A 16347-nucleotide genomic window follows, 5' to 3' on the forward strand; every position below is an offset into this window, starting at 1 on the left:
AGTGTAGTGATATGATGTGTTGTTATGTTTTGAGCCGGTACCTGGCTCTTAGCAGATGGGAAGCAGCAACACCTGGTGACCACGTCCCAACCCCCATCCACGCCACGTGGAGGCGGCCAGGATCTACTATCACCTGCTGGACTAACCCAGGGCAAAAGACCCGAGAGAGCCCAAATTAGGATGAAATGAAAAGGCTATAGAAGGAGAAGTTTGGGAGTTGGATCTATTAATAGTAGACGTCCATGAAAGGGTGTTCTGATTCTCTGTAGTTTTAACTGAAGCAAACACCTCTCCAGGTGTGATCTTGTTACTCAATAACTTGTACACCAGTCCCCAGGGATCAGCATCTCCCTGGGAACTCACAATACTTTCTCATGAAACCTTTTTCTGTCTATACAACTCTTGGTGATATTGCCGTAGAGCTTGCTTATATCTATTTTGTAACAACAGTATTTTCAGGGATGAACGGGTTCTATCCCTTTTTGCTCTCTGAAATTCACGTCGTGTTCGCCTAGTTAGCGATTTTAGGTTCTATAAAACTGGTGATAAGATTTCCACCTGATAAGATTTCCTCTTCCTAAAACTCATCGATTTGTCACACGCCTGTAGTATGTTGTCCTGAGTGAAATTTACCTGGTTGTCAACAGAAAGAGTTTCCATGACGTTCAGCTGGTCCGATGAAAGAGACTCTATGAGGGAACTATCAAAAATTTGCCATTTGGCCGATTGTGTATGACACCTAGGGTTATCAGTTGTATCCGATCTGATTCTAGAGATGTCAGCATCCAAACAGAAGGTGATTACATTATGGTCGCAAGTGGACCAGCTTGTGTGTAATTTCCAATCACCAATCTTAGAGACAATGGATGAGGTAACAAGAGACACATCGATGTTGGAATGTCCTTGAGGGGTTACACAAGTCGGAGGATGTCCAGAAGTATTAAGAATTTTTAAACGTTGTGAAAGAATAAGGTCCTCCATAGCAGCTACATACACATCATAGATAAGTTTTTGCAAAAACCCCACACAGTTCTCACCTGTCATGTTAGATAACTCAGAGATCGCAATTATGGTCCACTGAAGACTTCTCTCAAAGTTATCCCAGTTTGCATGCTCAACAGCAAAGCGCCGTATTTGCCCACATTGATTCCAGTCGACACTGTTTTCCCCATGTGTATTGATTTCATAAAATATCACATGAGACAAATCTAGCGCCAATTGAGTCTGTGAGAGTTACATCTATGTTTGATTCACTATTTACTGTGCAAAAGGTGGACACCTCCCCAGATTTACTGTTAACCATAAGCTTCCACTCCCCTATCGTATCATCTAGAGTCTTCCCCCTATGATCAGTAGCTACTGAACCAAAAATAACTCTTGGCGTTAAAATCAATTGCAAACAATACAAGAAAATCTCCTAGCTTATCAAGAACACTGTCCATTTAAACTAATTATGGTCAAATGTCAGGGTTAGAAAACAGGCCTTGTGCGTTCGGTTGCATATCATCCAAGTTTCTTGCGACGACCGACTAACTGGTTAAAATAAATTTATTAAAATAAATAAATGATATACAGTATACATAAGATAAAACATGGATAAAAGTATTAAAATACCATAAGATAAAATTGTTAAAATACAATTTTAATTGTTAAATTAAAATTGTTAAATAAAATATAAAAATTATAATATAATAATGGGGTTAAAATGCATAGAAGATTTCGAGGCGAAGTGCCTCTTCATCAGCTAGTCGGTGAATGATGTACTTCAGTATATATTGATGGTTACATTAGCAAAAGCCATCTGGGCATGATCATGTATCATGAGTCTGGTGTCGGTAGAACAGAATTACGTATACATGATGACCGCCAGCGTTAATCGCACTGCAGTACCGTACATTCTATAATAGGGTGTAAGTACGCTTCCCTCGTGTGATTCATAGTACGGTTATCGGTAGCTATTTGCAATGCTTAAAACCATGAGCGGTGGCAGTAATCACGTGAATAGTCGACGATTTCAATATCCCCGAATGTTCGGCGACTGCGGAGCGTTCAAAATTAGCGGTTCGCAGAGCCACCTCGTGCTCAGAAACCTTGTCTTTCAATCTTCTACCAGACTCACCTACATAACGCCTACACCAAGCCATTTTGGCGAGCAAAATCGAGCACCTGACTCGATTACTTTAAACCCAAACCCAGGCGGGAAGAGGGGAGACACCCTGTCCCCCCCTCTCTCCGCCGACCCTCCTTTTCCTTCTGGTGAGGCATGGACATGCCTCACTGACCACCTGGGGACATCTACTCTGTCGCCCCCATACTTCTACCTTTACCCCCAGCCTTCTGCCTCTCCTCCCCCACTCTATCTATACACGATGTAAACGCCCTACATCCTAAATTAACCAAATCAAAAATAATTTTCGCCCAGTCTCGGCCTATCATATCCACTGCCCTGCTCTTGCCGTTTGAATGCATGGACGCTATGCGCTGTATGCAAACATTCAAAAATAAATTACAACTGCATGTGTATATATATATATATATATATATATATACACACTTATATATCTTCAATTTTTTTTTTTTTTTTTTAGGTCCTAGCTGCCGAAATCTCAGGAAATTAAGCGGCAGGATCTGCCAGAGTAACTTAAGTCAAGTGAGTTCCTGGTCTGCCTCCACGGGGCGAAAGTGGGGCAACGTTGGGCCTCAATAGGGGGTCCAGCGGCTAAATGACCAGATGAACAACGGTACACGACACCACACAAATACAATTCCCACACACTTTTAAATCTCTGGCTTTTCCAGTCAACTGGTTCACCCACAATGTAAACTACGCGGAGATGGGGGAAACCCCTGGTGCCGTTGGACCCTAAACACACTTTCACTTTCACATAACGCCTACCATTTTTGTCTTTCTTTTAGAGCTTCCCCGCTACACTACGTCATCACTTTTTTTTTAGGTCCTACCCACTGCAATCTCAGGAAATTAGGTGGCACGACCTGCCAGAGTAAATCTTAATCTAGTAGGTACCTGGTCTGCCACCACAGGTCGAAAGTGGGGCAACGTCGGGCCTCAGCAGAGGTCTGGCGGCTAAATGGCCAGAAGAACAACGGTACATGACACCAGACACTTCAAGATCCATACACGTTTAAATCTCTGGCTTTTACAGTGATCTGTATCACCATACAATGTAAACTACGCGGAGATGGGGGAACCCCTGGTGCCGTCTGACCCTAAATGCACTTTACACTTTACATAACACCCCTCTTTGATGACATAAGATGCTGCTTCATCACCAAAATACGCGTCAACCCGAAGGAAAAAGAGAACCTCATATTACATGAGGAGGAGCACTACTAGGCTCTCTCGTGCTTTGCACTTGAGCTGTTCATCCGGCTGCGAGCAATGCCGCAATCTCCCCAGGCCTGACGCAGGACTTAACAGCCAGACAAGCAACCAGCAAGAAAATAAAACCCCGACCACAACTCACCGGACGGGACACCGCTCCAACGAATGACAGACCAAACTTTGCACCTTGTCAACTGGTCCACAAAGAAGAGGAAGCCCAGACATCTCACTGGATGGGACTCCTCCCACGAATGCCACTATCAAATATTGACACCTTACCAACTGGACCGAGTAAAAAGGATTTACCCCATGAACTATCTTTGAACGTGACAATCAAAACGGAGACTCATGATGACGAAACAACCGCAGGGGCTCGGATTCCAGGCGCGACACCATTCAACACTGCTCCTAGCCACTGAAATCTCAGGAAATTAGGTGGCAGGACCTACCAGAGTAAACGTAAACTGCTAGATACCTGGTGTGCCTCCACGTGGCAAAATTAGGACAAAGTTGGGCCTCAGCAGGGGTATAGCGGCTAAATAGCCAGAAGAACAACGTACACCACACCACACATTTCAAGATCCATACACATTTAAATCTCTGGCCTTTACAGTGAACTGGCACACCTACAATGAAAGCAACGCGGAGATGGGGGAGTTAGACACTGGTGCAGTTAGACACTGAAAACACTTTACATAACACCCCCCCCCCACAATCCGGACACGTAATGCGGTATACGGAACCACTCCATAGGAAAGAAGGAACAGCTATTTGGTATTTAGTATGTTGGGGGTCTAACGGTTCATGGGATTTCTCCCATGTCCGCGTATGTTCTCTGTATCGGTCAAGCCAGAGATTTAAAAGTGTGTGGGATATATACTGTGTTTTTTGTTGTGGCCATTGTTCATCCGTTCTGTTAGCCTCCGGGCCCCTAGTGGGGCCCGACGTTACCAATACCAGCCACGGGGAGGCCAGCCGGGTGTTACCAGTGACTGAGACAGTACTCTGGCAGGTCCTGCCACCTACTTTCCTGGGATTTCAGTGGCTAGGAACAAAATAAATAAAATAAAAATTAGAAGAATAAATAGTCGCGAGGATGTTTTATTGCGAATTTGGGTTTTTGCTTTAGGAGCACTGTTTGGGGTTTTACGCTGAAGGTTTTGATAAAGCCTAATTATCAAGGAGGAACAGGTGTTTTCACCCTTGTAATTTTCTCCCCGGAAGTTGCACACATCGTATATGATGGAGACACAAAATCCTAACAAGACGTTCCGATTCGCCCAGATAATAGGGGATGTAGGCGGTAGAGATAAATTTATTGATGCATTGACGCGAGGAGGGTTAGACTGCGTAACAAATTCGTGAGCCTGAAGCTCACATCTATCAAGAACATGAGGTGGATAACCGCAATTTGACAGCGGTGCCCTAATTTTAGAAATCTCCAATTGCCTGTCACCAGTCGAACTAGAGTGCGTCCAAGCGCGGGAAAATAAAGTGCGACAGTGCTACGCAAATGACCAGCGGCGTGTGCAGACCCATAATTTGTAAATTGGCCTGCGCACATTGGCTTCCTAAAAACGGAAGTTACTAAATGCGAATCCACGCATTTGACTATCCAAATAAGGAAGGATATTGTCAACCTCTAGTTCAATCGTAAACTGAATGACGCGCGACAGGGAATTGAGATATTGCAGCAGTCGAGATTCCGAACCCCGGGGAAATATTGGCACCAGAGAGTGATAGGAATAGGTAAGTTCAAGAAAATCTGTCTCTCAAGTTCCCCCGTGCGATATTGACCACGATAGAACTGAGAGGGGCACCCATAGCTGTGTTCTGTATTGGGCGAAACAGATAGTCATTGAACATGATCAGGGATAGGATTTGTCACCCTTTTTATAAACTGGATGGGTATGAGTAAATTTCCAAGCACAAGGGAAAACACCTTTTCAATAAGAAAATCGAAAAAATGCCACACAGAACAAGAGTAAGCTCAGATGCACAGGTTCTGAGAGCAAGTGGAGAAATATCATCAGAAACGGAGCTTTCTTAGCTTCAAGATTGTTGAAAATCCTTCTGAAATTCTAATGACGGAAGACCACAGAAGGCACTGAATAGTATGTACTGAGAAACTGGGAACGGTAAAGGGGGCTAACCAAGGTAATCAATATACGAGTTTGAAGAAAAGTAAGATGCTGGCAGAAGCTTTGGATGAAGTGGGAATAGAACCATCTGGTTTGGGTAGAGGTGGGAATAGAGAAGGACATAAATTGCAGCTAATAGCTTTAGCAAGAGACCAAAATGCTCAAACCATTTGGACAATGAGCAACTTTAGTACCCTTACGTCTGACATCTTTCCCTAGTATTGCTACAAGGCAGCAATACTAATCGACCAAAACGTCAAATTAGGTCATGACTAACTTGATGTTTTGTGGAACAGTTATACAGCATCAGATCATCTCTGCCGAACTTCATGTTCTACACTCTACACGATGTACTCTGACAGGAAGCGCTCTCCTGAAAATGTCCACAATCAAACACATCTCTCAGAATGAAACACCGTATAACGAAACTGTCAGCCTAACGTAGCCGAGTGGTCAGTATTCAGGGTGCAGCAGCACACTCTCTTTGAGTGTTCTACTGCACCCTCACAAATCATAAATAGAACCGTCAATACGATTAACGGTTCTATTTATGATTTATTGTAATCTCATCTGACCTGGTGGTCGTGCCGCATATAAACCAGACCAATATTCGTCAGTTCACATAGTGTACATGGTGTTTGGGGATGGGGTGCCACCGGTGGTTTCTCACAAGTGTAAAAACCATTACATTACTCTGTAAAAGCCAGACATTACTGTGCAAAAGCTAGACAAACGTATTGTGTGTGGTACGTGAGAAGTATTATGTTAGTTCTGTTGTGGGCTGGCTTTTGGCAGCAGAACTCCTAATGGGACTCCCACAACACACCCTATTGTATTACAGACATACACTCGGTGGTAGGACAGCACAGCACAAAGCCGTCTTGGGTAACAGTTGGTAGAATCCCCGTCCTCCCAATGAGTTCGTAACCCGAGTTCCAGTCTCGTCGATGACGTGAACAATTTTTTATAGGCTTTTTAACAAGGCGGCTGAGTTAATCATTCTCGGGCGAGGTTAGCATGGTTTCGCGTTTTACGTCCAGCAAACAAAAAATAGACAACAGAACACATGCAATTTCCAGACAATATACATAGAGCGATATGGCATTAGCCGATGATGCTCCTAAAACTCTACAACAACAACAACAACCGGCAGACCCACGCGTATTACATTTTGGTATATCTGAGCCTAGACACAATTCAGATATGCCAATTACACTCAGTGATCACGCCATCCGTAATGGATTATACCGCAGCTTGCACTGTAAAAACCCGAACAGCTTCGTACGCTAGAGCCGTGGTAATTTGCATCTGGTCGTTGAGGTCAAAATGATAAAGTAGCAGTTATGGGACGTAGTAAAGATATCAGTTTCAAAAGGGCATGATTGTGGGGGGGGGGGGCTCATGCATCAAGTGCTTGCTTCCATATCTGAAACGGCACGTCTTGCTGGTTGCTCACGGCCCACAGTGGTTACGGTATACAAAGAATAATGTCGAACTAATCAAACCACTCCCCGCCGACAGAACAGTAAAGCATTACTCAAGGTGGATGTTTGTGGTGAGCGAAAGGTGCAGCGTGTTAAACAGGCTCAATAGCAGGTTACTGTACGACAGTTGACATCGCAATACAATGTGGAGAATGCAAGAGCAATATTCCAAATGATGATGCTTCGCACACACTCAAACGTGCATAGTTCCACAGCAGACGACCCAAGGGACACGCTCTCCTTACCGCTGATTATCATCGACAGCCTTCTGTGGTGTTAACAACAAACTGGTGGAACACCGGAGGACTGGAAACTAGTGCGCTTATCGGATGAGTCTAAATAAGTCTTAATATGGGCATATTTTTCTGACAAGGACCGGGAATCTCTGGTGCGTATGGACCCACGTTTCACTGGTGAGGTCTACTGTAAGCCTTTAGGACATCATGTGCAGCCTGCCATGTTCCAATCTTTTCCGGATAGAAACGGGATATTGCAAGACGATAATGCACCATGTCATTGGCACCGCACTATGCAAGAGTGGTTCGAGGAACAAAGTAAAACTGTCATCCATCTTCAATTCGTCTTCCCTCAATCCAATTGAGCACCCGTGGGATGTTTTGGAACGGGAAGTGAGGCGTATGGACATGCAACCGTCATCTCTTCCAACACTGTGGAAACCTTACAGCCAGCAAAGCTGCAGATCCTTACTGACGTTTTCAGACATCTAATGGAGTCAATTCCTAGGCAAATAGCGGCTGTTATCCGTGCGATGTTGGCCGAACACGGTATTATGCAGGTAGTCATAATTCATTGATCATTATCCCAAAGAAGAAATTCCAGGTTATTAAGTGACACTTACTGATATTCTACACCTTGCTCATGGATTCTTTCGTTCCCCTCTTGTACACATAAATGACTATACTAGATGCGATATCATGAACGCTGTCGGAAGTTTTCTTTACATTTCCATCCCCACAGCGAAGTACTGTTTATGCTGTTCGAAGTAGTTTTCCACCCAGTATTACTCCATGTCCAAAATGTGCACTAGTGGTAATACCCGATAATACTGTTATTATTATTGTAATATATTAGATTTCCATTGGTCAACGAAAATTAAATTATCATCTTGGTTGTTCGTTTGTTATACTTCTGCACCATTCGGTTTACATCAATCCAGAGCTCGCACGTACATTTACTTGCGAATTAAGAAGTTGACAATCAAGAAGATTTAACCTGCCTGAAAATGAGTGCAGGAGATTTCGAGGCACGTGGGATCAGTACGCTTGCATCGGTGTTATGCTAAGTAATGCTTTCAGAACAGAGAGTGCGGGATTTCTTGGCACTTCGCACTAATTATTTGAAAGCTCGCGACTACCGTAACTGTTCTTAGGGCCGAAGTTCGTAGCTGCAGTGAAATATTTTGCTCGTTTGTGTCGCCGTCCTTTTAGTGCAGAACCAAACGGTTGTGGCTCGTGCAAAATGCGACCTCATTCAAACGCGTGACCAGACTGGCTGCATTTGAATTTCATGGAATCTCCGGTGTGGCTGAATCACAGCTAGTGGTCCATTTATTTCCTGTCGCCCAATCACTACAACCAGTTTATGTTACTGCGATTTGCTTTGCAATAATCCGTAGAAGAAATCTTTCAGTGGTGGGGATATGAACAATGATCCACAAACGGCAATACATCATCTTTGTTCCTGGCCAGTGTCTCAGGTTTTATTATTTAAAGAGTAAAGTAAGCAAATGGTTCTTTTTGGATCTTTTTAAATAAGTTAATTAAAGAATATATCAGTATATACTGTATAGACAATTTTGCAATTATGAGGAGTGTTTTTAAAGTAAGGTAACAGATGCGCTGTGTCATGATTTCAGCCAAAATTCTGTCATAAAATTCAGGTGAAATTGCCACTATTTAGTTTCCTTGCCAATACCAAAATTTTCCTCTTAGATAATTTTATCCCCAAAGTTCTGAACAATAAGTCAGAGGGAATAAGGTCGTACTTTCTGGTGGACGGCTAACCATCTTCCATTCATGACACTGTAATCACGCTGTGCGCAGACGAAAGCGTGGATGATGCCCATAGGTAATTAATTCCTATGGGCTTAGTCAATTTGGCATGCAGAGAGATGCCAAATGCAATTCGTTTATCCACGTTTCAAGTGGTTAAACGAATTGCAATTTTTATGTGGCCATTTTGATTTAGTCACCTAATATTAACAGAGATTTACAGTATCATGTAACAAGAAGAAAGAAAACGTTGCACATCTACCTATATTTATGAGATGATTCCTTATTAGCCAAGGAGCTATTGCTTTCCAAAAACATCTCTTGCTTTACTTTTCAAGCAGTTTGCATGTGCCAAATATACACTGAGTTAACTGACAATGCACGTTTTGATTTGTGTATATTAATAACTAATAGTACACTTCTATCCGAATTTTACATCATTTTTCAGCAGAATCTCCAAGAAGTTTTTACACATTTGTTACCCCTTTCTTCCGAAGCTCTGAAGGACGAACGTTCTTTTCTTTAGGGATTGATTAGCAAACTGTCAAATGGCACTAGATACTGCTGATTTATTAAGGGGAGGACGGCTTGTCCTCCCCTTAAAAACGTGTTTCACTTTTGTTAGAAAGAAACAGAAGTCGCGCGTGCAAAGTACTTTGACTATAGAGAGTGTGTGTGTTGAGTTACAGTTTGCTTTCCTAAAAAAATCCCTTGCATCCGGACAGCAATGAAGAGGGATTGGTTGGATTGGATATTTTACTGGCGCATCACCTTCTATGGCAATAATGAGCCAAACTTATGATTTATGGCTTATTTAATTATGTCTTTTGTTATGATTTTATATCAAATTATAGTAGTTTATATGTTTCAGAAACTGGAAGACTTCGGATATATTACATTTATCTGACAATATTGTTCGTAATGAAAATGTGTCCGTTCCTTTTAAAGATTTAAATGTAATCTGACGTTCTCGTTAAAGGTAGGGCAGTCAAGTAGAATATGTTGGACTGTTTGCACTGTGCGACAGTCAGAGCAATGAGGCGGGGATTTGGCTCGGAACAGATTGGAGTGGGTAACATTGGTGTGTCCTATTCTAAATCTGCTAAGTATAACTTCTTCTTGTCTGTTGGTTCTTGTACTGGTTTTCCATTGTTGTAACAATTGTTTTATCTGTAATAATTTTTACCAGCCTGTTCCTGCCATGTTTGTTGCCACATTTCGAATTGTAATTTTATAGTCTAGGTATGGTATTTTTATGGTATTGTTGATTGGACTTTCTGCTTGTTTTGCTGCTTGGTCTGCCTGTTCATTACCATCTATTCCTACATGTCCAGGAACCTCGCAGAAACTTATGTTTTGCTAGTTTTGATAGCGTGTTTTGTATTTTACATACGGTCGGATGGGTATTTATGGTGTTATCCTTTAAGGCTTGCAGAGCATTGAATGAATCTGTAAATATTATACTGTTGGCGATGTTGGTTAGCCATATATGGTTCATGGCTAGTTCTGCCTCCAGTTCTGCCGTATAAATGCTGCACTCAGTTGGAAGTAGTTTGGAAATGATTGTATTCGGGAATTTGGCTGCTATTCCTACTTTGGTTTCTGTTTTGGAACCATCTGTGTATATCAGGTTAGAATTACAATGTTGGTCTCTGTGGGCTGCGTGTAATTGTTGGCAATTTTGTGTAGGTAGGGAATCCTTGTTCCATTTATGCATATGGAGATCACATATTGTTTGAATAACATCCCAAGGTGGATATGGAATTTTAGGAGAAATTGCCATCTGATTGAGATTTAAATTACGTTGCTGGATTAGGTCTCTTAAATATATGCCTGCTGGTTTGTTAGCATTTGGATGTGCTCTATATAAGTTTTCTAAGCTTGGTTCGTCCATGTCGGGTGGTCAGGTATTGATTTTATCTTTGCAGCGTAATATAACAACAAGCTTTGTCTCCGGAGTTGTAGTGGTGGTTCATGAGCCTCTACATATAGGCTCTGGACCGTTGATGTGCGTATGCTCCTGATGCTGTTCGTAAAGCGCTGTGGTGCACTGGATCAAGCCACTGGTTTGGCTGAGTTATACACGGGGGCTCCATAGTCTAATCGAGATCTTATGAGGGCTCTGTATAACGACGCTTGTCCACAACGACCTGCGGTGCATCCCAGGTCGTTGCGGACAAGACTCTCAAAATGTTTAGTTTCTTGAGGCAGTTTGTTCTTAGTTGTTGTATACGTTCCAAAAAAGTTTTTTTTTTTTTTATCAAGAATAAGTCCAAGAAATTTTATGGTTGGCTTGATTGGGATTAACTGTCCATTAAGTTTTAATTCCAGATCTATATGAAGGTTTCTTTTCCTACAGAAGTGCACGCCTATAGTTTTTTGTGTGGGGATCGTGAAACCATTTTCCTGAGCTCAGTTGCTGACCTTGTTTATTGCGCCTTGTAACTGGCGTTCTATTGTTCTCATGTTTTGGGATTGGAAAGAGATACTGAAACCGTCTACATAAAGAGTTGTATTTATGGAGGATGGTATCTGTTGGGTTATATAGTTTATTTTTATTGCAAGCAAGGTGGCACTAAGGACTGATCCCTGTGTTACTCTTTCTTCTTGTAGGAAAACTTTTGAGTGTGTAGTTTGTATTCGTACTTGGAAAGTTCGATGCCGTAAAAAGTTCTGGATGAAAACAGGGAGATATCTTCTCCAATGGAACCTTTATCTCATGGCTATTCCCAACCTCGTGTTGTTTGGCATTACAAGAATGCAAAATGGGATGACCTGCGAGACTTCTTTTCTTCTTTTCCTTGGTCGGATTACTGTTTCAAAACTCCTGATGTCAACGTTTGCTCAGATCGTGTCAGTGAAATTATTCTTGCAGGAATGGAATCCTTTATCCCACACTCCACTTTAAAATCTCGTCCTTTATCTAAACCTTGGTTTTCCAATAAATGTGCTAAGGCTGTTCAAGAGAAGAATGTTGCCTATCGTAATTGGCTTGTTTCTAATTCTTCAGTTTCATTTTCTGCCTACACCAAAGCTCGCAACAATTGTAAAGCAGTTATTAATCAGTCCAAACTAGAGTTTGAACAGGCTAAGAGTAGAAAACTTGCTTCTTGCCCTAATGGTAGCCGAGCATTCTGGTCTCTTGCCAAAGCTATTGGCCGCAACTTTTGCCTATCTCTGCTCCCACCTCTGTCCAAACCAGATGGTTCTGTTGTCACTTCAGCCAAGGATAAAGCTGACCTGCTAGCATCCCATTTTTCTTCCAGCTCATGTATTAATGAACTTGGTAAAACACCTCCCACCATTCCCAACACGGTCCATTCAATACCTCCTGTGGTCTTCCGTCAAAAGGATATCAGAAGGATTTTGATGAATCTTGATGCTAAGAAAGCTCCAGGTCCTGATGGTATTTCTCCACTTGTTCTCAAAATCTGTGCTCCTGAACTTACTCCTATTCTTTGCCGCCTTTTTTCACTTTCTTATTCCAAAGGTGTTTTTCCTTCTGCTTGGAAATTTGCTCATATCCAGCCAGTTCCTAAAAAGGGTGACAAATCCCTCCCATCCAATTATCGTCCCATTGCAATTACTTCTACTCTTTCTAAAGTAATGGAGAAATCAATTAACCGCCAACTCTTAAACTACCTAGAAACCTTCTGTCTGATCAACGATCGCCAGTATGGATTCCGTCGGTGTCGATCCACTGGTGATATTCTGGCTTATGTTACCCATTTATGGACTACTTCAATGGAAAGGTTCGGTGAAACACAAGCAGTTGCTCTTGACATCTCAAAGGCTTTCGATCGTGTTTGGCATAAAGGTCTTCTAAACAAGCTTCCATCTTATGGTTTGCCAACTGTTTTTAGTAATTGGTTATCCAGTTTTCTCTCTGATCGCCCACTGAGGGTGATGGTAGATGGCTCTCTGTCTTCTAACTTCTCCACTAATGCCGGTGTCCCCCAAGGTTCAGTTCTTTCCCCCACTCTTTTCCTCTTGTATATCAATGACCTTCTTCCATTGACTGGAAATCCTATCCATAGTTTTGCCGATGATAGCACATTGCATTCAACTTTCCATTTTGAGAAACCTTGCCCTGCTCAATCAGCTTCAACTTCTCGAAAATCTGCTACCAATTCCTTAAATGCCGATCTTCAGGTAATTCTCCAGTGGGGCAAAGACAACTTAGTTGATTTCAACCCTTCTAAAACTCAGTCTTGTCTTATATCTCGCAAAAAGGATTCTTCTGCTCCTATGCTTATCTTTAGTGACACTCCATTTCTAGGCAAAAGGATATATCTCTTTTGGGGATTACCCTGACTTCTAATCTCTCTTGGCACAAGCACATTACAAATATTGCTTCCTCTGCATCTAAAAAACTTGGTTTTCTCTTTCGCTCTCGGCGTTACTTTTCTTCCAAACAGCTGCTCACTCTGTATAAATCGCAAATCCGCCCTGCCATGGAATATTGTTCCCACATTTGGGGTGGTGCCCCCAAAACCTCTCTCAGGCTTCTTGATTCCATTCAGAAGAGGGCAGTTAGGTTAATTAATGATTCATCTCTAACAGAGTCTCTCCACTCGCTTTCTCATAGACGTACTGTTTCTGCTGCATGCCTCTTCTACAGATATTTCCATGGGCACTGTTCTTCTGAATTGGCTTCTATAATTCCCGCTCTCTCTTTCAAAACAGTCCGAACACGTGCCGCCACCAGCCAACATCCATTTACTGTCCAACTTCAAACCCACAGAACCAACTTTTCATCTTCCTCATTTATTCATTCAACTGCCGTTTTCTGGAACAACCTTCCTTCATACGTATTTCCTGAAAATTACAATCTACAGAAGTTCAAGTCCAATGTCAACAAATATCTTCTTTCGTCTTCTCAACCTCCAACCCATGCACGGTACTAAGTACTATAGGTTCTAATACCTCTCGTGTTTGGGGTTCACATAAAAAAAAAAAAAAAAAAAAATCCTCTTAGCTTTAAGTTATATATGTCTCGGAGAATGCCATAGCGCCAGGCTGTATCGTATGCCTTTTCGATATCGAAGCATATCATGACTAAATGTTGTTTTCTAATGAAAGCATTTCGTATGTTGTTTTCTATTTTAATCAGGAATCCAAGGTTGATCTATGTTTCCTGAAGCCGCACTGCACTGGGCACAAAAGGCTATGGTTTTCTAGGTAACACATGAGCCTTGCATTTATTATCTTTTCCATTAACTTTCCTAGGCAGGTGAGTGCTATTGGACGGTAGCTTAAGATTAGTAGGATGTTTTCCAGGTTTTGGGAAAGCGAGGACAGTTGCATGATGCCACATGTTAGGTAACTCTTGCTGCATATAAATTCTGTTGTATAAAAGAAGTAGAGATTGTAATGACTCTTCACTGAGTTTCTTTATCATTATATAATTTATGCCATCTGGACATACTGCACTTTGTTTGGTTTGTGGCAATGCCTTATGGAGTTCCGTTATGGTTAGTGGATGGTTATATTGTTCTACATATTTTGAGGAGAATTTTAAGTTGTATTTTTCTTGATGATTTTTATATTTCTGGAATTTCGGTGAATAGGATGTGGTGGTAGATAATTTGGCGAATGTTTACCTAAAGCATTTGCTATTTCTTTTAGATCAACGATATCCTGTCCTTGCCAATTAATAATTGGATGTACTAAATTTTGGTATCTGTTGTTCATTTTTCTTATTTAATCCCAAACTGTTTTAGTATTTGTAGTTCTATTTATGGTTGAGGCGAAACGTATCCAAGAGGCTTTCTTGCATGCCCGTCTGACATATCTTGCTCTTGCTCTCATTTTTTAAAAATGTATTAGATTGTCTGTGGTAGGATTTTTGCGAAAAATATTCCATGCTCTGTTTCTATCTCGTTTTGCTTGGGTACATTCCTCATTCCACCAAGGCTTTGGGAATAGAGGAAGTTTGGTAGACGTTTTTGGTATTGATTGTTCTGCTGCTTGGCTAATTTGATTGGTTACATATTGTACTGCTTGGTCAATGGTCAGTTGGCGGACTTTATGTTGTTCAATTACTACTAAATTTTTGAATTTTTCCTAATATTCTTTGTGAAATTTCCATTTGAGTTTTCGTCTGGATTGACATAGGGTGTCTTTTGTTAAAGTGACAATAATGGGGTAGTGGTCGCTGTGTAATGGATCTTCATGAACTGTCCATTCTAAAATAGGATATAATGCTGGGGAGCATAAAGTAAGCTCTATCGCTGAGCTGGTTCCTGTTGGAAGGTGGATATACGTGTGTTTTCCACTATTCAGGAGGATTAGATTTTTGGCATCTATTACTTTTTCTATTTGATGTCCTATTTTATTAAAATCGTATTTCCCCATAAAGGATGATGTCCATTTAGATCCCCCATTATACAGTAAGGAGGGAGTCGTTGATCTATTAGTTCTTCGAAGTCTTCATAATTTATTTCTTGGTTCGGGGGTAAATATATTGATACTCTTGTTATTAAACTACTTGTTGCTATACGTACTGCTACTGCCTCAAGAGTGGTTTGTAGGTGGACTGCTTGGACTGGTATGTGACAATTGACAATGACTGCTACTCCTCCGTGGGCTATAGAATTATTTATTCGGTCTCGTCTATGTATAGTATAGTTCTTGATTAAGATTGTATCGTTAGGTTTTAGATATGTTTCTTGTAAGCAGAAACATATCGGGTGATAATGAGAAATTAAATCACGAACATCGTCAACATTCTTACGGAAAGCTAGGCAATTCCATTGAATAAAGGTACTGCTCATTGTTTTGTTTTAGATGAGTTTTCAGGTTGTTTTCTCGTTACTGTTTTAAATTTTTCTGTCTGTGGTTTGTCTTTTTTTTAGGGAAATATGGCTTTCCAGTGTCCATATCTTCCTCGGCAAATATTTATAGAACGGGTTCTTCTTGTTGTGTTTTTCCTGCTGTGTCCACTTGTTCAGCAGCATGGTGAATTCTTGTGAAGGTATCTTCTTTGGATTTTCCCTGCAACGATGAAATTACTGTTGGTGGAACTGAGATAGGGGTGTTTTCCGCCTGCTCTCGTTTCTGCTGTTTTGGGGGCATGAGCCATTTGCGTGCCCAATCTGACAACAATTCATTTGGTGCGATTGTGACTTCGGTTTGTGATCCTGTTGTTTGTTGGTTCTGGGTTATTTGTACTACTTGTGTTATCTGTGCGTAAGTAGGTTTCCTTATGTTGGCTGGTTGTATCGTCTTACTAGCTTCCTGGTATGTAACTTTGTGTTCTGCTTTGTATTTTTGGATTTTCCTTTCCTATTTCCATCTTTCGCATTCTAGAGAGTAAGCAGTGCGGCTTCCACTACAGTTTAGGCATTTAGGGTGCTCGGTTGTGC

Source organism: Mastigoproctus giganteus, chromosome 9 (genome assembly GCF_048544385.1).
Source record: "Mastigoproctus giganteus isolate SK-2022 chromosome 9, ASM4854438v1, whole genome shotgun sequence".
Taxonomy (NCBI): Eukaryota; Metazoa; Arthropoda; class Arachnida; order Uropygi; family Thelyphonidae; genus Mastigoproctus; species Mastigoproctus giganteus.